The sequence below is a fragment of the Mauremys mutica genome, unplaced genomic scaffold (assembly GCF_020497125.1).
Source record: "Mauremys mutica isolate MM-2020 ecotype Southern unplaced genomic scaffold, ASM2049712v1 000763F_np12_subseq_1:109279_obj, whole genome shotgun sequence".
In the NCBI taxonomy this organism is placed as follows: Eukaryota; Metazoa; Chordata; order Testudines; family Geoemydidae; genus Mauremys; species Mauremys mutica.
This window is the reverse complement of record NW_025423048.1, coordinates 32879-54496: the sequence shown is the minus strand read 5'-3', so window position 1 is coordinate 54496 and position 21618 is coordinate 32879.

Genomic DNA, 21618 nt, shown 5'->3' with positions numbered 1-21618 from the left:
GTCTGGGATTTATCTGAATAGGCCTAAGGAGAGAATCCCAAGTCAGATATTTTGCACCCTGATTTTGAGAAACTAACGAGTAACCACAAACAGGTGCAATACGCCACAGGATTCTGAAAGCGGGGTGGGGGGGAGGGCGAGGGCGGGCTTTAGCAATTAGGTTGCTATGCAGTATCTCAGCAGTTGGAGGCATTCATATATTGGAATTATTAATAACTAAGTGATGTAAATCATGAGTATTAATGCTTGATGCTAAATTATGGACTTCCCAAAGGCCACATATGGGTTGGGGCAGCTATTGACATTATTGTAATCAGAGTAAAGGAGCAGATATGGTATATAGCCATCCTATTACCATAATAAAGTGGGTAAATTACCTTTCCTAGTGACCATTTTTTCATTTTGTTGGGTCCCTGAGATAGGGTCAACTGAAGCAGGGCCTCCCTTCTGATGGGCTCCCTTGCCCCTTGATCTTCATTTCCAACGGTGTCCATAACTGGTAAGTATGCACAGGGCAAGACCCTCTTTACTATATAGTCTAATTGTTACGTGTATTGAGCCTTGCCTATGATTTCAGTTATAACTGTCTGTATTAAATCACGTTTCTGTGTGTTTCACCAAATGTCATCCCCTCAATTAACTTTGAAGTAGCCATGTACAAGGACAAGCTGTGCCCCAATACGTCATCCTATAGCCATAAAAATTGTACAGGCTACACCACCATCCTGTGACATCATCAACAAAGTGCCCATTTGTGCCTGGGTAGCGGCCCCGCGATGGGAGGGACGATGCAGCAAGGACTCCGGATCGGTGGCCAGGGTCGCTGTGCATAGAGATGGGGAGGTTATATGGGGAGGGGGGTAATGAGCGGGAGAGGGAGGTCAAGAGTTAAAATAATAATATTTAGGAAAAAAATGTATAATGAAGCGAAACATGCGTGGAGGGGCAAGGAGGTCCTGGCACAGTCAGGGAATTATGATGTAATTGGAATAACAGAGACTTGGTGGGATAACTCACATGACTGGAGTACTGTCATGGATGGATATAAACTGTTCAGGAAGGACAGGCAGGGCAGAAAAGGTGGGGGAGTGGCGTTGTATGTAAGAGAGCAGTATGACTGCTCAGAGCTCCGGTATGAAACTGCAGAAAAACCAGAGAGTCTCTGGATTAAATTTAGAAGTATGAACAACAAGGGTAATGTCGTGGTGGGAGTCTGCTACAGACCACCAGACCAGGGGGATGAGGTGGATGAGGCTTTCTTCCAGCAACTAACAGAAGTTGCTAGATCACAGGCCCTGGTTCTCATGGGTGACTTTAATCACCCCGATATCTGCTGGGAGAGCAATACAGCGGTGCACAGACAATCCAGGAAATTTCTGGAAAGTGTAGGGGACAATTTCCTGGTGCAAGTGCTGGAGGAACCAACTAGGGGAAAAGCTCTTCTTGACCTGCTGCTCACAAACAGGGAAGAAATAGTAGAGGAAGCAATAGTGGATGGGAATCTGGGAGGCAGTGACTATGAGATAGTCGAGTTCAGGATCCTGACACAAGGAAGAAAGGAGAGCAGTAGAACAGAGACCCTGGACTTCAGAAAAGCAGACTTCGACTCCCTCAGGGAACTGATGGGCAAGGTCCCCTGGGAGAATAACATGACGGGGAAAGGAGTCGAGGAAAGCTGGCTGTATTTTAAAGAATCCTTATTAAGGTTGCAGGAACAAACCATCCCAATGTGTAGGAAGAAAAGTAAATATGGCAGGCGACCAGCTTGGCTTAACAGTGAAATCCTTGCTCGTCTTAAACACAAAAAAACAGCTTACAAGAAGTGGAAGATTGGACAAATGACCAGGGAGGAGTATACAAATATTGCTCAGGCACGCAGGAGTGAAATCAGGAAGGGCAACTCACGCTTGGAGTTGCAGCTAGCAAGAGATGTTAAGAGTAACAACAAGAAGGGTTTCTTCAGGGATGTTAGCAACAAGAAGAAAGTCAAGGAAAGTGTGGGCCCCTTGCTGAATGAGGGAGGGAACCTAGTGACAGAGGATGTGGAGAAAGCTAGTGTACTCAATGCTTTTTTTGCCTCTGTCTTCACAGACAAGGTCAGCTCCCAGACAGCTGCACTCTGCAGCACGGTAAGGGGAGGAGGTGACCAGCTCTCTGTGGAGAAAGTAGTAGTTCGGGACTACTTATAAAAGCTGGACGAGCACAAGTCCATGGGGCCGGATGCACTGCATCCGAGGGTGCTAAAGGAGTTAGCCGATGAGATTGCAGAACCATTGGCCATTATCTTTGAAAAATCATGGCGATCGGGGGAAGTCCCGGATGACTGGAAAAAAGCTAATGTAGTGCCCATCTTTAAAAAAGGGAAGAAGGAAGATCCAGGGAACTACAGGCCAGTCCTCACCTCAGTCCCTGGAAAAATCATGGAGCAGGTCCTCAAGGAATCAATTTTGAACCACTTAAAGGAGGGGAAAGTGATCAGGAACAGTCAGCATGGATTCACCAAGGGCAAGTCATGCCTGACTAACCTAATTGCCTTCTATGATGAGATAACTGGCTCTGTGGATGAGGGGAAAGCAGTGGATGTGCTATTTCTGGACTTTAGCAAAGCTTTTGATACAGTCTCCCACAGTATTCTTGCCAGCAAGTTAAAGAAGTGTGGGCTGGATGAATGGACGGTAAGGTGGATAGAAAACTGGCTAGATGGTCGGGCTCAACGGGTAGTGATAAATGGTTCCATGTCTAGTTGGCAGCTGGTATCAAGTGGAGTGCCCCAAGGGTTGGTCCTGGGCCGGTTTTGTTCAATATCTTCATTAATGATCTGGAGGATGGCGTGGATGGCACCCTCAGCAAGTTTGCAGATGACACTAAACTGGGAGGAGTGGTTGATACGCTGGAGGGTAGGGATAGGATACAGAGGGACCTGGACAAATTAGAGGATTGGGCCAAAAGAAACCTGATGAGGTTCAACAAGGACAAGTGCAGAGTCCTGAACTTAGGACGGCAGAATCCCATGCACTGCTACAGACTAGGGACCGAATGGCTGGGCAGCAGTTCTGCAGAAAAGGACCTAGGGGTTACAGTGGACGAAAAGCTGAATATGAGTCAACAGTGTGCCCTTGTTGCCAAGAAGGCTAATGGCATTTTGGGTTGTATAAATAGGGGCATTTCCAGCAGATCGAGGGATGTGATCATTCCCCTCTATTCAGCACTGGTGAGGCCTCATTTGGAGTACTGTGTCCAGTTTTGGGCCCCACACTACAAGAAGGATGTGGATAAATTGGAGAGAGTCCAGCGGATGGCAACAAAAATGATTAGGGGGCTGGAGCACATGACTTATGAGGAGAGGCTGAGGGAAATGGGATTGTTTAGCCTGCAGAAGAGAAGAATGAGGGGGGATTTGATAGCTGCTTTCAACTATCTGAAAGGGGGTTCCAAAGAGGATGGATCTAGACTGTTCTCAGTGGTAGAAGATGACAGAACAAGGAGTAATGGTCTCAAGTTGCAGAGGGGGAGGTTTAGGTTGGACATTAGGAAAAACTTTTTCACTAGTACGGTGGTGAGGAACTGGAATGCGTTACCTAGGGAGGTGGTGGAATCTCCTTCCTTAGAGGTCTTTAAGGTCAGGCTTGACAAAGCCCTGGCTGGGATGATTTAGTTGGGTTTGGTCCTGCTTTGAGCAGGGGGTTGGACTAGATGACCTCCTGAGGTCCCTTCCAACCCTGAGATTCTATGATTCTATGAAACTGAACAGAAATAAAACCGGAGTGTAGGCTCTAAAGCTTGGGTAGGGATTCGGGGTTAAAGGTCTGGGATTCCCCACAGCTCCAGATCCCTAAACCTCTCCTCCCTCCCAGTGACCCACCCAGCCAACGTCCTGGGTGCCCTTCCTCCACACTTCCCTCCTCTTCATCCCATTACTCTCAGCCGGCACCACCTCCCGGCACCTTGGGAACTTCTTGCCTTTCCTCCTCGTCTCTCACAACCTCATCCCTCCCTGCTGCTTCTTAGCTCTAACCCTGCACACGCCCTCCCCATGTCCTGGCACCCCAGAATTATCTACTCCCCGCTTCTCCTCCCCTCCCATAGCTCTGTTCTCCCTTCACTCGTGGGGTCCTGAATGTCAACATTATACGCCCTCCTATCAAAAACAACAAGGAGTCCAGTGGTGGCACCTTAAAGACTAACGGATTTATTTGGGCATCAGCTTTCGTGGGTAAAAAACTTCACTTCTTCAGCTGCATCTCCTATCAAAAGAGGAGCTCATCTGCCTGTCACACAAGCCAGGCATGAGTCACACACCTATTTACTTTAGAATTCTACAGTCAGCATATTTTCCTATTGAAAAGGCATCAAAGCTACAGTTATTAATGTAGTTACTAATGTAGCCAATAAGGATGCATTCAATGCAATTTTAAAAGGACTGACAGCACCAAAAAAGGCACATGTCCAAAAATGATACTTATGTATGGGAGATAAGGCAAAAAAGGGGGGTAAGGAAACTTGTCAAGACTTGTATGACAAATCAAGGTATAAAGTTATTACTACTCGGGTTCTTTAGAGACCCCACAGCTTCGAATAACCCAGGGGACAGGACTCCTCACCCAGCAAGACCACCGTCTCATAGTTCTCCTGCATGACATCCCTGTAGAGGGCTCTCTGAGCGGGGTCCAGCAGAGCCCATTCCTCTCTGGTGAAATACACAGCCACCTCCTCGAAGGTCACCGGCGCCTGAAAGAGAAAGAGTCCAACACTCAGTACCTGCTGCCCCACTCACAGTCCTATTATTCACAGAACAGCAGCACCAGGTAAATAGAAGCTCCGCGAGGCACATGTTAACAGAGTCCCACCCCACCTTGTCTAGAGCATCCAGGAGGCATCAGAGGGTAGAAAAAGAGAAACTTTGTGTTTCTCAGCTGACAGACGGAGGCAGGGTCTTCACATTTATCACATACCTACTAGCCAGAGCTTGATATAGGAGATGGGGCTGTCTCTGGACCCTGCTGGTGTCTCCCTGGTAGGAATGCCAACACTCTCCAAATAAAATATATGGAAGAAAGGGGAAGTCAATAGTAAAGAATTTAAGTGAGAAGGTCAGAATTGTAGACAACTGGCTATAAGAAATCAATGGAAATATGAAGGAAGTTTTTAAAAGTATATTAAGTACAAAATTAATCCTAACAATGGTAGTGGTAAATTACTAGATGGAAATGGCAGAATTATAAAAAATAATGCAGAAAAGGTAAAAGTCCTCAACAAATATTTCTCTCCTGGATTTGGAGAAAAACAGATGCTGTAACTCATATCATAAGATGTTGACGATGACACTCTTTCCATTCCAACAAGAACTCACGAGGACGTTAAACAGCAGCTATTAAAGTTAGACATGTTTAAATCAGCAGGTCCAGATAACTTGTATCCAAGAGTTTTAAAAGGCTTGGTGGAGCGGGTACCCATAGCAGCGCCTCTGTATGCCAACATCTTTATGGATGACTTAGAACAACGCTTCCTTAGCTCTCGTTCCCTAACGCCCCTACTCTACTTACGCTACATTGATGACATCTTCATCATCTGGACCCATGGAAAGGAAGCCCTTGAGGAATTCCACCATGATTTCAATAATTTCCATCCCACCATCAACCTCAGCCTAAACCAATCCACACAAGCGGTCCATTTCCTAGACACTACTGTGCTAATACGCGATGGTCACATAAACATCACCCTATACCAGAAACCCACTGACCGCTATACTTACCTACATGCCTCCAGCTTCCATCCACGACACACCACACGATCCATTGCCTACAGCCAAGCTCTAAGATACAACCACATTTGCTCCAAGCCCTCAGACAGAGATAAACACCTACAAGATCTCTATCAAGCATTCTTAAAACTACAATACCCATCTGCTGAAGTGAAAAAACAGATTGACAGAGCCAGAAGAGTACCCAGAAGTCACCTACTACAGGACAGGCCCAATAAAGAAAATAACAGAACGCCACTAGCCATCACCTACAGCCCCCAACTAAAACCTCTCCAGCGCATCAAAGATCTACAACCTATCCTTAAAGATGATCCCTCATTCTCACAGATCTTGGGAGACAGGCCAGTCCTCGCTTGCAGACAGCCCCCCAAACCTGAAGCAAATACTCACCAGCAACCACACACCATACAACATAAACACTAACCCAGGAACCTATCCTTGCAACAAAGCCCGATGCCAGCTCTGTCCACATATCTATTCAAGTGACACCATCATAGAACCTAATCACATCAGCCACACCATCAGGGGCTTGTTCACCTGCACATCTACCAATGGGATATATGCCATCATGTGCCAGCAATGCCCCTCTGCCATGTACATTGGCCAAACCGGATAGTCTCTATGCAAAAGAATAAATGGACACAAATCTGGCATCAGGAATCATAACATTCAAAAACCAGTGGGAGAACACTTCAACCTCTCTAACCACTCAGTGACAGACTTGAAGGTGGCAATTTTGCAACAAAAAAACTTCAAAAACAGACTCCAAAGAGAGACTGCTGAACTCGAATTAATATGCAAATTAGATACAATTAACTTAGGTTTAAACAGAGACTGGGAATGGTTGGGTCATTACACTAATTGAATCTATTTCCCTATGTTAAGTTCTCCTCACACCTTCTATGGGCCATCTCAATTATCACTGCAAAAGTTTTTTTTCTCCTGCTGATGATAGCTCATCTCAATTGATTAGACTCTTCCAGTTGGTATGCATACTTCCACCTTTTCATGTTCTCTGTATGTATAAATATCTCCTGTCTGTGTGTTCCATTCTATGCATCCGAAGAAGTGAGCTGTAGATCACGAAAGCTTATGCTAAAATAAATTTGTTAGTCTCTAAGGTGCTACAAGTACTCCTGTTCTTTTTGCGGATACAGACTAACACGGCTGCTACTCTGAAACCTGTATGACATGTGTAATCCTGTGAATAATAGATAGGGGTGGGTATACTAACAGTATGGGTATTTCTATTACTTAATAAGGGTTTGGGGGGTGTTGTAATGGATGTAGGCGTGTACATACTAACTGAGATAAAAGGAGAGTTACAACCCATCATACCCTACATTACACAAGTCTCAGCAGGTTTGTCACATCCTGTCCCCTCCCTTTCTCCACCCTCAATATTTCCTGCCTCCCACCACCTCCAGCAGCTCCCACCCTCCTATGCATTTACTGCTCCTCTCCCTCCAAGCAGAGCCCACCATCAGCTCCATGATAATCTCTTACCTGAGCCAGCTCCATGGCAGCCATTTCCTGCCCCCTGGGAGGACGGGATGATCTGGAGCAAACGTGGACGTTAGTATGTAGCCTGTCAGGGCGAGAAGGGCAATGTGAGAGAATTCAGATGGGGTTTTCATCCATTCCACAAGCCAATTCCCCCCAGGATTTTTCGCTGCTAATGGACATTTTAAGTTCTGCCACACTGTGAAGCACAGAGTGACCTTATTCCAGTACAGGCCTAGCCCCCTCGCACCAGGGTGTAACCCTCTGAGAAATCGTGAAACCCTCCAAGTAACAGTCTCTTTTACACTTATCAAGTTTGTGGACAATACCAAGCTGGGAGGGGTAGCAAGTGGTTGAGAGGATAGGAGTAAAATTCAAAATGATCTGGACAAACTGGAGCAATGGTCTGAAGTAAGTAGGATGAAATTCAATAAGGACACCTGCAAAGTACACCGCTTACGAAGGAACAATCAGTTGCACACATACAAAATGGGAAATGACTGCGTAGGAAGGAGTGCTGCGGAAAGGGATCTGGGGGTCATAGTGGATCACAAAGTAAATATGAGTCAAGAGTGTAACACTGTTGCAAAAAAAGAAAACATCATTCTGGGATGTATTAGCAGAAGCACTGTGAGACATGAGAAATAATTCTTCTGCTCTATTTCACACTGATTAGGCCACAACTGGAGTACTGTGTCCAGTTGTGGGTGCCACATTTCAGGAAAGATGTGGACAAATTGGAGAAAGTCCAGAGAAGAGCAAGAAAAATGATGAAAAGTCTAGAAAACATGACCTATGAGGGAAGATTGAAAACATTGGGTTTGTTTAGTCTGGAGAAGAGAAGACTGAGGGGGGACATGGTAATAGTTTTCAAGTACATAAAGGGTTGTTACAAAGATGCGGGAAAAAAAATTGTTCTTCTTAACCTCTGAGGGCAGAATTAGAAGCAATGGCTTTAAATTGCAGCAAGGGCGGTTTAGGATGGAGATTAGGGAAAAAACTTTCCAACTGTCAGAGTGGTTAAACACTGGAATAAATTGCATAGGGAGGTTGTGGAATCTCCATCATTGGGGATTTTTAAGAGCAGGCTGGACAAACACCTCTCAGGCATGGTCTAGATAATACTTAGTCCTGCCTTGAGGGCAGGGGACTGGACTGGTGACCTCTCGAGGTCCCTTCCAGTTCTATGATTCTATGAATCAAAGGCCAGAGAAGAGCAGAATCAAAGGAGTCACTTTGGGGGATTCTCCCTGTCATTGTCCCCAAGGCAGCTGTCTCGGTTTACAAAGTTGTTGGATGATCCAGCCTTTATACAGTCTCTCCTGGGAGTGCTTCTTTCATGGGCTGGGCCTAGTTTTAGCTTTTGGCAAGTGTGACCCTGGGGGCTCTGAGACTGGGCCTTCTTGCCACAGCACATCTTGTTTCTTTCTGTGCCTCCCAGCGAGTCCAAATGAATAGATATTCCTCATACAGACTGTGAACATAAGAATGGCCGACTGCATCAGAGCACTGGTCCATCTAGCTCAGTGGCCAATGCCAGGTGCTTCAGAGGGAAAGAACAGAAAAATCATCAAGTGATCCATCCCCTGCCACCCATTCCCAGCTTCTGGCAAAGAGGCTAGACACACCATCCCTGCCTATCCTGCCTCTGACACTGGCAGATGAGGTGTTAGCTCTTGCAAGAGCCCCCATGTCTTAACTGAACATGGACAAACACATACCTGGAATCAGTCTGACTCACCTATGTTAGTATTGTTAAAAGAGGTATTAGAATTGTAAGAATGTGTTTAGACTTTATTGAATGCTTGTGAGTTGGTGTCTGGGTTAGTATCTGACTAGTTGCAGGGGGCTGGACTAGATACCTCCTGAGGTCCCTTCCAACCCTGATATTCTATGATTCTATGACTGGCGGTAACCTGGAAGTGAAATAACCAAAGCAAGTTAAGAAGAGAGCGGCATCGGGCATCGGTGGGGGTAAAACATTAAATGGAAAGAACTGACTATGCAAAAAGGAACATCGCAAACTATCAGAGCCCCAGACCGCTGCCCAACTGAACCCACCCCAGCCAGGCATATCAAGCTGGGTCCCTGAAAAGTTGCCCAGCCCGTCTGGCAGTGAACGCTGCGTGTTCCAGGCGGAGCTATGGTGTGTGCGTCTGCTCTGCTGACGTGCTGCCTTAGTACGGAAGGCGCCACGGCCACAGGGAGCAGAGACATGGACTCCTACAAAACACAATCCCCGGTACACCTCCAATGCCGCCTCCCCCCCGCCTCCCATCTCTTCCCCCACCTCCACATGGCCATTCTCAGCCCATTGCTAACAGTTCCTCCCAGCCTTCAGCACTTTAAATAAATAAAACATGGTGTTACAAAAGGTAGATTGTGCCAGAGAAATGTGATCTGGACGTCAATAAGGCTTTTGATACAGTTCCACATGGGAAACTATTCGTTAAATTGGAGAAGATGGGGATTAATATGAGAACCGAAAGGTCAATAAAGAATTGGTTAAAGGGGGGGTCTACAAGGGGGTCATATTGAATGGTGAGTTGTCAGGCTGGAGAGAGTTACTAGTGGAGTTCCTCAGATCAGTCTTGGGACCAATCTTACTCAACACTTTTATTAGTGATCTTGGCACAAGAAGTGGGAGTGGGACACAAAGCTGGGAGGGATTGCCAATAAGGAGGAGGACAGGAAAATCATAAAAGAAAATCTGCACATCCTTGAAAGCTGGAGTAATAGAAAGGGGATGAAAATTAATAGTGCACAAATTCTAGTTGTTAGTCCCCAAGTGCATAATTTTGCAATAAGCTGGGAATTTATCAAGTGGAAGTGACAGAGGAGGAGAAAGACCAGGGTGTATTGGTTGATCACAGGATAATTATGAGCTGTCAACATGATGTGGCCGTGAACTAGGTTAATGCCGTCCTAGAATACATCAGGCGAGGTATTTCCAGCAGACACATGAAAGGGTTAGTACTGTTATACAAGGCACTGATGAGACCTCCTCTGAAATACACCTCTACCTGCTGGCCTTAAAGTCTGTGAGTCTATCAACTGTGCCTTGCGTTGCACAGACACTGATGGAGATCAGGGCCCCATCGTGCTGCGCACGGCAGAGACCCTGACTGAGATCAGCACCCGCATGGTGCTGGGCACGGCACAGACAGAGAGGGACAGTCCTTGCCCCAAAGAGATCACAGCCCAAGCAGACAATGGGTAGGAGGAAAACAGAGGGGGCTGTGACTTACCCAAGGCCACCAAGCAGGTCAGGGACAGAGCCAGGAACAGACCCTGGTAACTCCAGAGCCCCATCACCCGCAGCTTGGAAAGGTCCCCAGACCCCATTGTATTAGGCTGCAGGAACAGGTGGTTTGCCCATGGATGCACAGGCTGTCTTGGCAGGGCAGCTCAGCGGCAGTCCCTGCACACACCTGGGGTGTGTGTCATGGGTCAGGAGAAGTCAGTGTCCAGTGCTGTGGGGCTGTGCTCCTGGCTCATACTTCACTGCTGCCCCTCCCTTGCCAGCTGAACTGTTCAGCCAGCCGCAGGCCTCAGTGAGATCACTGCCTCCCTTCCACCCACACACACACACCAAACCTTCAAACTGGGACATGGTGCACCAGTGCCAATCCGAGTGCACTAGGGTAAATTCTGTCTAGACTAAGGGTTTGCACCAGTGCCTAAAACACCAGTGTGGCAGAGCCCTTCAGTGCCCAGACCAGCAGTACGGTGGCACTAGAATTGGGATCTATTTCTAGCTCTGTCAGGACAGCCTGGGTGACCTTGGACACATCAATGTTTCTCCTCCCAACTTTAGGCTATTGACCCAGCTGCCCACTCACTGGGGTCTCCTCTCTCTCCAGAGCTGCTCACCACTCAAATCTGTGTGGATGTCCCCAGAGCTAAGGCAGTTCAGCTCGGGAATAGTCTTACAAGGGGGGCTAGGGAGTCTCTTTCCCTGGAAGTTTTTAAGAACAAGCAGGACAAAGCTCTGTCAGAGACAATCTACAGAGACTTGGTCCTGCCTCGGCAGAGAGAGCTGGACTTGATGACATCTTGAAATCCTGTCCAGCTCTACATGTCTCTGATGCTATGAAATAGATACGTATAAAACACAACGTACAGAGTAAAACCCACCACAAAATAATGTCAGGCAATTCAGGGGGAACCCCCCCCCACACACACACACTCCACAGCATAAAATGACAATACAGAAGGGGAAAAAAGCAAAACAATGCAAACTAACACATCCTAGGAGAAAAGTACACAAGGGAAAAGACCTCAGCTCAGACTAACACAACACAGGCACCAAACAAGCTAAGGCAAAACAATGCACCATAAAACTGCTACACAACATGGTGCATCACAGTTCCAAATGGCACCATGCAAAACAGCTCAGCGTAGAACAGGACACAGCACAAAAGAGAATTATTTCAATGTAGGCCTGGAAGGGATCTTGAGAGGGCGTCTACTCCAGCCCCCTGTGATGAGGCAAAACCAAGTATCCCTAGACATTCCCAGACTGGTGTATCTCTAACCTGGTCTTAGAAACCTCCATGAAGGAAATGCCACAACCTCCCTTGGAAGCCAATGCAAGGCAGACACAGCCCAAAACAAGCTGTACACACACACGCTGGGCTTAGGGTTAACGGGAAGAGGCAAGAATTCTAACAATCTGGGTTCAGTTCCCAGTTTTGCCCCAAATTCTCCATGGAAACATGAGCAAATTACTTCAGCTCTTGGAGCATCAGTTTCCCCATTTGTAAAATGGGGGGTCGCCTCCCACCATTGGCCTATTTAGCCTCTGAGCTTTTTGTGGCAAGGCCTCTCTGTCCCTGTGGGCACGTCTACACTGCAGTCAGACACTGGCGGCTGGCCCGTGCCCGCTGACTTGGGTGCACACGGCTCAGGCTGTGGGGCTGTTTAATGGTGGTGTCCATGTTCCGGCTGGGGCTGCAGCCCAAGGTCTGGCACCCTCCCACCTCGCAGGGTCCTACAGCCTGGCTCCAGCCCAACCCAGACATCTACACTGCAATTAACCAGCCCCTTCGCCTGAGCCCTGTGAGCCTGAGGCAGCTGCCATGGGCCAGCTGGGGGAGGGGGCGGGGTTTAACGGCAAGGTAGAGATACCCTGGGTGTCTGTGCAGCACCTGTCACAATGGGGACCCTGACCTTGGTCAGTGTCTGTGCAGAGCCCTGCAGAACAGGGGCCTGACCTCAGCCGGGGGCTCTGCAACTTCCGGCATTACAGGATCCCGGATTTTGTTTAGGGCCCCTGCAGCGCCTGGCAAAATGTGGGGCCAGGAACTCTGTCAGGGTCTGTGCAGTGCACACTACAGTGGTGGGGCGTGATCTGGGTCGGGGTCATTGCAATGCCAGACCCAACGGGGACACAGATCTCAGTTGAGGTCTCTGAAGTGCCCAGCACAATGGAGGCAGCAGTTTGGGCCACAGTCGTGCACTGCCTGGCACAAGGGGGGCCGTGATCTCGGTCCAGGTCTCAGTTTTACCTAGCACAACAGTGGGGTCTGATCTCACCTGGGGTCTCTGCAGCGCCTGGCAGAACAGGGCCACGCTCAGTACAATAGGAGCCCTGATCTCAGTCACACACCTGGAGAGAAAAACGGGAAGATTTTTGAGAATTTGATATCAGTATTTCAGAACTGAGGAGAAAATGGGGCACAAACTAAATATTTGCGAACATAAGAGAGAAGCACCAACATCTGGGGAGATTTTATGTCACCATTCAACCATTTAAGAGAAAAGAGGGGAAATTTGAGGCGATTATACAGCGATATTGATTCAACAACAGAATGGGATAGAGTCCTCTTGCCTCACATTCCCATGGCCGGCAGGGAGCCCTGGGTGATGTGGCTTTCACAGGGGAAAGGAGGGGGCTGGAGCCAGAAGGTCATTGGCTGTGGGGAGGGGCTGGCAGTGGGGTCTGGGAATGTGACTAGCCAGTGATGGAGGAGGCAGGGGGGGGGGCTGCTGGGTTGGGCAGGGTGGGGGAGGGGAAGTAGCTGGGAGGGGAAACCTGGGGCTGGGCCGTCTCCATGGGGGACGCTTGTTCCTCCCCCCCCTTCCTGGCCCTTCCCAGGCCCCGTTGCCAGCAGAGAGAGGCCCCCCCCAGCCCAGAGGTGTCCCTGTCTCAGGGCCCCCCCAGCCTCTGCCCATTCACCCTCTGCCCAGCTCAGGAATCACTCGGGGGAACCATTTCCCACCCGCACAAGGACAAATCCCTGCAGGGGAAATGGGGGAAACCCCCCAAACCCGAGCTCTGAACTGGCCATTGGCGAAGGGGAGAGAAAATGGGGCACAATCGGGGGGGGGGAGACAGGGAACTTCTCAGGGGTTGGGGGAGGGGGGGTCACCCTGGGGGCTGCTCGTGGCTCTCTAGGGAGAAAGGGGGCAGGACGGGGGGCGGGGGGTCCCCACGGGGGGGCCAGCGGTAAATCCAAGGGGATCTCAGCTCCCCCCTTCTCTCCCCGCTCCTCGGGGGGGGGTCACCGGCTCCCCCCCCCGGCCATGTCCGGGCTGCACCGACACTTCCCCCCCCCCGCCCAGCCCCCCCACGGGACCTGGAGGCTGCAGCTCCGCAGCGGGGAAGGGGCATGATGGGAACACACACGCCCCATTCCAGACACCACACAGCATCCACAGGGCTACCAAACCACGTCACCTTCGGCCAAAACCACCCCCCACCCCGAGGGAGCAAAAAGCCTTTGTGAGCTCAGCACACACAAACCAGGAAAAGATTAACACCCACACCCAGCCCAGCCAAAGTGGGAGCTTCCCCCACTTCCCGGCCACAGGTCCAGGGGGCTCATGAATGGAGGAGTTTGGTGGGCTGTGGGGGTCCCTGAAGGAGTAGCTCAGCGTGTGAATGAGAGACTGGGATGTATGTGGGGGTCGGACTGTGGGTTGGGGTGCCCAGGAGGACCCCAGGGAAGGGACTAGGGGGATTAGGGATAGAGGAGGGTGGGGATACCAAGGTGCATTGTGGGAATGTGGGATTTAGAGAGCCCAGAGTGGATGGGTGGGGGCGGGTTGGAGGACCCCACAGTGGCTGAAAAGGGGAACCCGGCAGGTTGGGGGGTAGCAGAGATTGGAGCTGAGGAACCTCACACCCTGGGGATGGACTGGGGGAGTGGGGGGGATGGGAAAGTGGGGCCCAGCCATGGAGAAATGGGCTGGAATCAATTAGGGGCAGGGCGCTGAGGACGGGGAGGGGCAGGAGGAAGGGGGGATGGGGCGCTGAGGACAGGGGGGAGGAGGAGGAGGTCATCGGGGATGGGGCGAGAGGAGGAGGTCGTTGGCGTCGGGGCGCTGAGGATGGGGAGGAGGAGGAGGGCGAAAGGAAAGGCAGGCAGAGTGTACAGGATGGGGGAAGGGGACACTGGGGGCTGAGGGATCCTCACAGATGGGGGTGGGGCTGGCGAGAGGGTCACAACAGAAGGGGAGACACAGGGGGGGCAGGTTGAGGGAGCTTGAAGGGGCTGTCGGGGCCCTACAGAGGGGGAGGAGGGGAGGAGTGCTGAGGATGGGGATGGGGGGGAAGAGGAGCAGGGGGGTGGGGCGCTGAGGACGGGAGGGAGGAGGAGGGCGGGGGGGGCGAAGGGAAAGGAGGGGACACTGGGCGTGGGGCTGGCGGGAGGGTCACAGCGGGGGGGGGACACTGCAGGGGCAGGTTGGGGGGGGTTGAAGGCCCCGTAGCCCCAGGCTGCCGCTTGTGGGGCTGCTCCCAGGCAGCTCTGCCCCCCTGGCCGCCAGCGGGATTCAAATCCCAACGGCCGCAGCGCACGCCCGGGAGGCGGGGGGCAGCGAAGCCTCGGGGCGAGGGAACCGGGGCCTCCCCCCACGCGCCGAGTCTCTGTCTCGCGCTCTCTCCGCCAATCAGGGAGCGGGGAGGGGCGCGGCGAAGGGACGAGTTACGGCCCCTCCTCCAATAGAGGCCGCGTGTGTGAGGGAGAGAGAGAACTACGCTTCCCAGAGTGCACCGGGAGGGGGCCTTGTCACTTCCGCTCTGAAATGAGCCAGGAACTGTTGCAGCGCAGGCGTGCGTGGACAGAGCTCGACCACCAATATGATTTAAAAGCAGAGTCATTTTATTTCTCTCCAGCATATTTCATTTATACAATTAATGCAGGCAATCAAGCAATTGCTAATTGGTTAATAAGGTGCAAACAGGCACAGCTGTAACTTCATTGGCTATTTAACATCCTGGCCAACCCTTTAATTTATTATCCTGTTATTGTCTCCCAGCAGATAAGAACTAGCTTCATCCTTGAAACTTGCATGTCAGTTTCTCACACTCTCATGTACAACAATCCGACACTTCCCCCCTATTCTCATAATAAAAAAAAGGAAGGCACAGCAAAACAATCCCAACTCACAATATCAATACTACATACACACAAGCCAAAGCAAAAGGCAAATAAAAACACCAGCTGTCTAACTAAACCGTAACAATATCTTCCGCAGTACCCTGCTCTCACCTATCACATCCCCCCTCCAGGTAATGCAAGTGGCCCAAGGGGCCAGGAGGGTTCTGCCAATGTGCAAACACCCACAAAGCAGATTTCCAATAAGGGCTTTCACTGTAGCAACATGGGGCAGGCAAAAGGCCGTAGTATTTATGGCACTCTGCGCCAAAATCAGCCAAGGCCGGACCCACTTCGCCGGAATCCACCTGGCTTACTGTCTTCCCATTTCCCATGCACCGTATCTGATCCAATTAGGCCACCTGGCCTTTGCCTCGCTCTGGCAGTTCCCTACTTTCTCATAACAACATTATCTCATCCCTCTGTTCTTGTGACCACGCTGCTGTAATTTTCCACCAAGGCAGCATAGGGAAATTCTCCCCTCTATTCCAAAAACACATAAAAAATTAACAATAACCAATTAAGCAAAACAAAACTAAAAGCCAAATAATACTTCCTCAATATATAAGGCTTATCCATAACCATGCAATTCATAACATACAACACCAACAACATCAAACAAAACAAACATAAATACACAAAATCAAACACATAAATGGTATAAATTCTGCAGGGTTCCCCCAATCTCTATTGCACACCAAATCGTGACAAATTTCTATTACCAATCCATCCCCCATGTGTCAGGTGATCAAACAGACACTGAGGGGGGGGGGGGGGTCCTAGCAGGAAAAACACAACATAAACCACATAAACATTTTAACAAAATCACAGTTCTTTCTGGCCAGAAACACATATCACAAACAAACATAAAACATAAATTTAAACTCTATAAATAATTACATTATACATTAAATGCTATGCAGCTAACACCAATTTTCTTTAATATCTAAAAAACAAAACAAAACTACCCCTACTGGGCAATTAATCATTACTTAAAATATACCAAAACCCTATATAGCTAGCAGGCAAAACAAAAAAATTACTTCATCAAATAAATCATTTACATTAATACAATTGCTTCCTAGCTTACTCCTAAAATCCAAAACTAATCACAGCTTAAAATTTCTTACTATTAGCTTCTAACTTTAAACACTAAAAAAAAAAAAACATCACCACTTATATGCCCTTAGCCTAAGACAATTACAATTACATAGCACAATATACAATCTTCAACTAATGCAACAAAATATTCATGGCTAAACAATTGCAAACTAATTTCTTGCCTAAATTTATTTACAAACATTTCAAAACACCAAAAACTTTTCTCTAAGCATTTTTACAAAATTCAACCTTTATTTCCTCTGGCAACCATAGAGTTAAACTTTTAGTCTCGCTACGCCCTCAAGAATTTTTCAGCCAGCTTTCCAAGCCTTATCTGTTGCCTGTCCGCTTGGGCCCGATCCTGTTTTCCCTTCAAGTTCTCTATCTATTGCGTGCCTGCCTGGGCCCGATCCATATTTCCTCTCCAAATACGCTGTCTATATAATATAGGCCACATCTAATATCAAGCAGTCTACAACGGCCAATAATCAGCACATAACACAAAATTAACAAAAAGTCTAAACAGACTAACAAAGGCACTTTACATAAAAATTCTTAGGGTCACATAAATTCAAAGCCATTCTCCCAAATTACCTAAATTTATGCCTAAACAATCCACAATTCCCCCCTTTGAGAATACTCAACAAACCCGTTGGCTGAGTTTTCTCAAACTTAAAAAACAACAAACAATTAAACTCTAAAAAGCTGGGGCAATTAATTCCACATTCATCCTCCCCATGAACCCGGCAGGGTTCGATATGTAAAAGCCCTCACCCCCCAACTCAACCGGTTTACATGCTGGGGAGGGGCACTGCAAACATTTACACTTTTACTCAAACAGTGTCAAAATATATTTTTACAATTCCAAATCAAATGGCACTCCTAATATATTTGTAAGGGCAGTGGGCTATCCTGGTGCTCAAAATCACTCCGAATGGCCATCAGCTGGCCATTCAAAACGTCAAACATACCAGCTCCCACGGCAATGCTTTCTCAGCCTCAATAAAAAAAAGAACATATCATTTACAATCCAATTAGGGTGGGCTATACATACTAAAGAATTTATCCAAAACACAGGGCGCAGCCTGTAGAATAAACCCCAAAATTCAATTAATATCACATTTCTCAGCAGGAGTCCCAAATTTCTTCCTGCCAGTGTGTAATTCTGTGTTTCTTCACCAGGGTCAGTTCTCAATGTCTTTTTAATCAGGAATTTCTGGACTTTGGTTGGGCTGCCGAGGGACACCTTGTCCCTTTTTCATGCTGTCCAAAAACACAATAGGACTAAAAAATTACATAGGCCAATCATCAGTAAAAAAAATTCTCCTGATATAAAGGGGTCTTTTGCAATAAAAATCATGGGTCCAAGCAGTCAGTCCTTTTTGTAGCGTTTCTTTACCCATAAGAAAAGAAATCTGACACATTCCGGTAATGCCAGGCCGAGTTTTACAGCTATTCCAGCGGCCTGGGCACAGTCAAGCCCCCGCCTTTCTCTTGGCCATTCGCCAAGTCTCAGTTGCAAGCAATGTCCTTGGCTGGGCCAAAAAAAAGGAATGAGCTTTCTTGCCTTGTTAACTCATGCTGTTCCTTTTCCTTCCCTGCTTGGCTTCTTTTAATCTGTAAATCCTGTGTCAGCTATCGCTGCTCATACCGGAGAAGCATAATGATTTTCCCAGCACTGTCCCAGGCTCAAACCAGCCAGTGTAGGACGCCTTCTCCGGGCTTCTGTAGGTCCGAACGACCTCCGGGGCCCCGGCACAAGCCTCTACTTGCGCCGTGCACTCCAACGTCTTCCCGTCCAGGGCTCGCTTCCAGCAGAGCATCTCCTCGTCCTGTGCCCGAAGGCCGGTCAGGAGGAGCCTCCACAACTCCCCCTCTCTTCTTAATAAGTGAATCAGTGCAGCAGGGAAGATCTTTTCCCTTTGTCGGTTCATAATGTACAACAAAGGCTTCTGTGTTATCTTTTCTTCAGCTGATACAGCGGTACTCACGTTAGCTGCTCTGCCCTTATCCACCGCGGCTTATAGCCGCCCTTCTCCTCCGCGGCTTGTAGCCGCCGCTTATCTCCGCGACTTATAGCCGCCCCTCTCCTCCGCGGCTTATAGCCGCTCTCCTCAGGTCTCAGGTGCGTCTCTCTTTTCGGACGCTCGCGGGCTTCTCCGGCACTCCCCGCTGCGGCTCCCAGCCGCTCACCGCGTCTCTGTTGGACGCCCGGGGGCGTCTCCGGCACTCTCCCCTGCGGCTCCCAGCCGCTCACCGCGTCTCTGTTGGACGCCCGGGGGCTTCTCCGGCACTCTCCCCTGCGGCTCCCAGCCGCCCGCCTCTGGGCTCAGGCTCCTGGCCGTTCGCCTCTGGGCTCAGGCTCCCGACACTATCATCACTCGATACGAGTCACGTCGGATAAGCACTCCCTGCCTCTGGGCTCAGGCTCCTGGCCGTTCGCCTCTGGGCTTCTCCGCCTGGGTCAGGCCACCGACACTTTCATTCGATACGAATCACGTCGGGGTCACCATTTGTTGCAGCGCAGGCGTGCGTGGACAGAGCTCGACCACCAATATGATTTAAAAGCAGAGTCATTTTATTTCTCTCCAGCATATTTCATTTATACAATTAATGCAGGCAATCAAGCAATTGCTAATTGGTTAATAAGGTGCAAACAGGCACAGCTGTAACTTCATTGGCTATTTAACATCCTGGCCAACCCTTTAATTTATTATCCTGTTATTGTCTCCCAGCAGATAAGAACTAGCTTCATCCTTGAAACTTGCATGTCAGTTTCTCACACTCTCATGTACAACAATCCGACAAGGAACTACAACTCCCAGCCTGCCCCGGGGCGCCTCCGTCCTCTCCAACCCAGCTGAGGGCGGGTCCCTGGGTCAACCTGACACCTGCCCCCGCAACGCAACTCCTCATCCCTGCCCCGCCCCCCAGAGAGCCCCGGCCCTGCCCCCCTCCGGCTCCTGACGTGAACTCGTGTGTCCAGGGGTCTCGGCCCGGCCCCCCCCCCGCAGCGCCCCCTCTCTCTGCCTGCTTCTCCCTTGGCCTCGTCTCTCCCCACTCGGGGGCGGGGCTGTCGGATGGAGCCATATGGAAATATGGGGGAGGGGCAGGGCTGGGAGCCAGGACTCCTGGGTTCTCCCCCAGCTCTGGGAGGGGAGTGGGGCGAGGGGGGTAGAGTGGGGGAGGGGTTGGGGTGCCTGCTGCCCTGGCGGTGACCAGCAGAGCGCCCCCTGCAGCTTGCCCCCCCAACCAGGTGCTGGGTGTGCTGGTGCCTGGAGCCGCCCCTGGTTCCAGCCCCTCTGCCCAGGCAGCTCCCCCAGCCTGACACACACACTCAGCCCCTGCACCCGCCCCACCCCAGGGCTCCTCAGCCCAGAGGGGAGCCCCCCGGCTGAGTGGGGAATCAGAACCCCCCAAAATTACCCTGGGACCAACATGATCTGCCAGTGACAAAGTGTTGATCCCAGCCCCACTCTTGACATTGTTGGTGTCACTAGGCATGACTCTAGGTAACTCAGGAGGGTGGAAAACGACAGTGTAGTAGGCCTGAATGAACTAAAGTCACTCCATGTCTGACCAAAGTGATTCCATGTTTATGTTTGAACTTTAATTGACCTAACAAGCCGGCAACAAACAATGGTTCTCAGTTACAACACCTGCACCAGAAGGTAATAACAAGGCCTGCTATAATGAGCCTGCTTGCTCAAAGAGGGAGTAAAACAAGATAACTGTTCACAGAAGAGTTACTAACGAGCTAAAGTGGTTTTTGCCAAGTATGATTTAACCTGTTTAGTGTAATTGCTATTGCAAAGTGTATTTGGTATATGGGAATAGACGGGAGGGGCAAGAAGGGGGATAAAGGGGGATGAGGAGTGGGGGGGGAATGGAAATGCTTAGCTGAAATCATGTATAAAGAGAGAGAGCTGTTTGTATCGGTGTGCAGGATTTGAGATTGCTATGTCTCCCTTGCACCTTATTTGGGCTCAAATAAACTTTTTGTCTGTTTCTCCACCCTGGTGTGTTAATTAGTGCAGCGCACACCGGGCAACGAACCCCCACTGTTGCTGTCCTCAGCCCTCTGTGCCGGCAACAACATCCACACACCCCATCCCCATTCTGTGCACACACCTGGAGTCACTGTGACACTGAATACTTCAATTGGATGGGGGGCCCAGCACTATGGCTATGCCCTGCCCCCCATGGCTATTCCCTGCAGGGGGCCGATTGGGGGCACAGGGGGCACGATCCAGTGCCAGCCAAGGGGGGATCAGAGGTGGGGATGGGGCTGTGGTTTCTGTACCACCCGGTTTCTGGCACAGGCTCCTTCGAGGATTTGCATTTCTTGATAGTTTTCATCCCATCACCGCTTCCTGCCCAGCCTCCCTCCTGCTGTGCAAGATGGTTTGGGGGGGATGGGAAGAACCCAGGAGTCCTGGCTCCCAGCCCCACCTGTGCTAAGCTATGAGACTGCTCTCTAACCCCAGCGCTGGGACTGGAACCTAGGAGTCCTGACATCCATCATCCTTTCCTCTAACCACTAGACCCCACTCCCGCCCTTTTGGGGAGCCAGGACTCCTGGGTTCTGTCCCCAACTCTGGGAGCAGAGTGGGGTCTAGTGGTTAGAGCAGGAGGAGCCAGGACTCCTGGGTTTTATTCTCAGTGCTGCTGTGTGACACTGGGTCTGTTTCTCCTCCCACTTTTTGTGTGTGGAGCCTGTAAACTCTCTGGGGCAGGGCCTGTCTCTCGCTGTGTCTGGGCAGCGCCTCGCCCAACGGGGCCTGATCTCAGCTGGAGCAGGGACTGTCTCTGTGTCTGTGCAGCCCCCGGCACAAGCAGGGTTTGATTCTGCCCTGGTTTCTGTAGGTG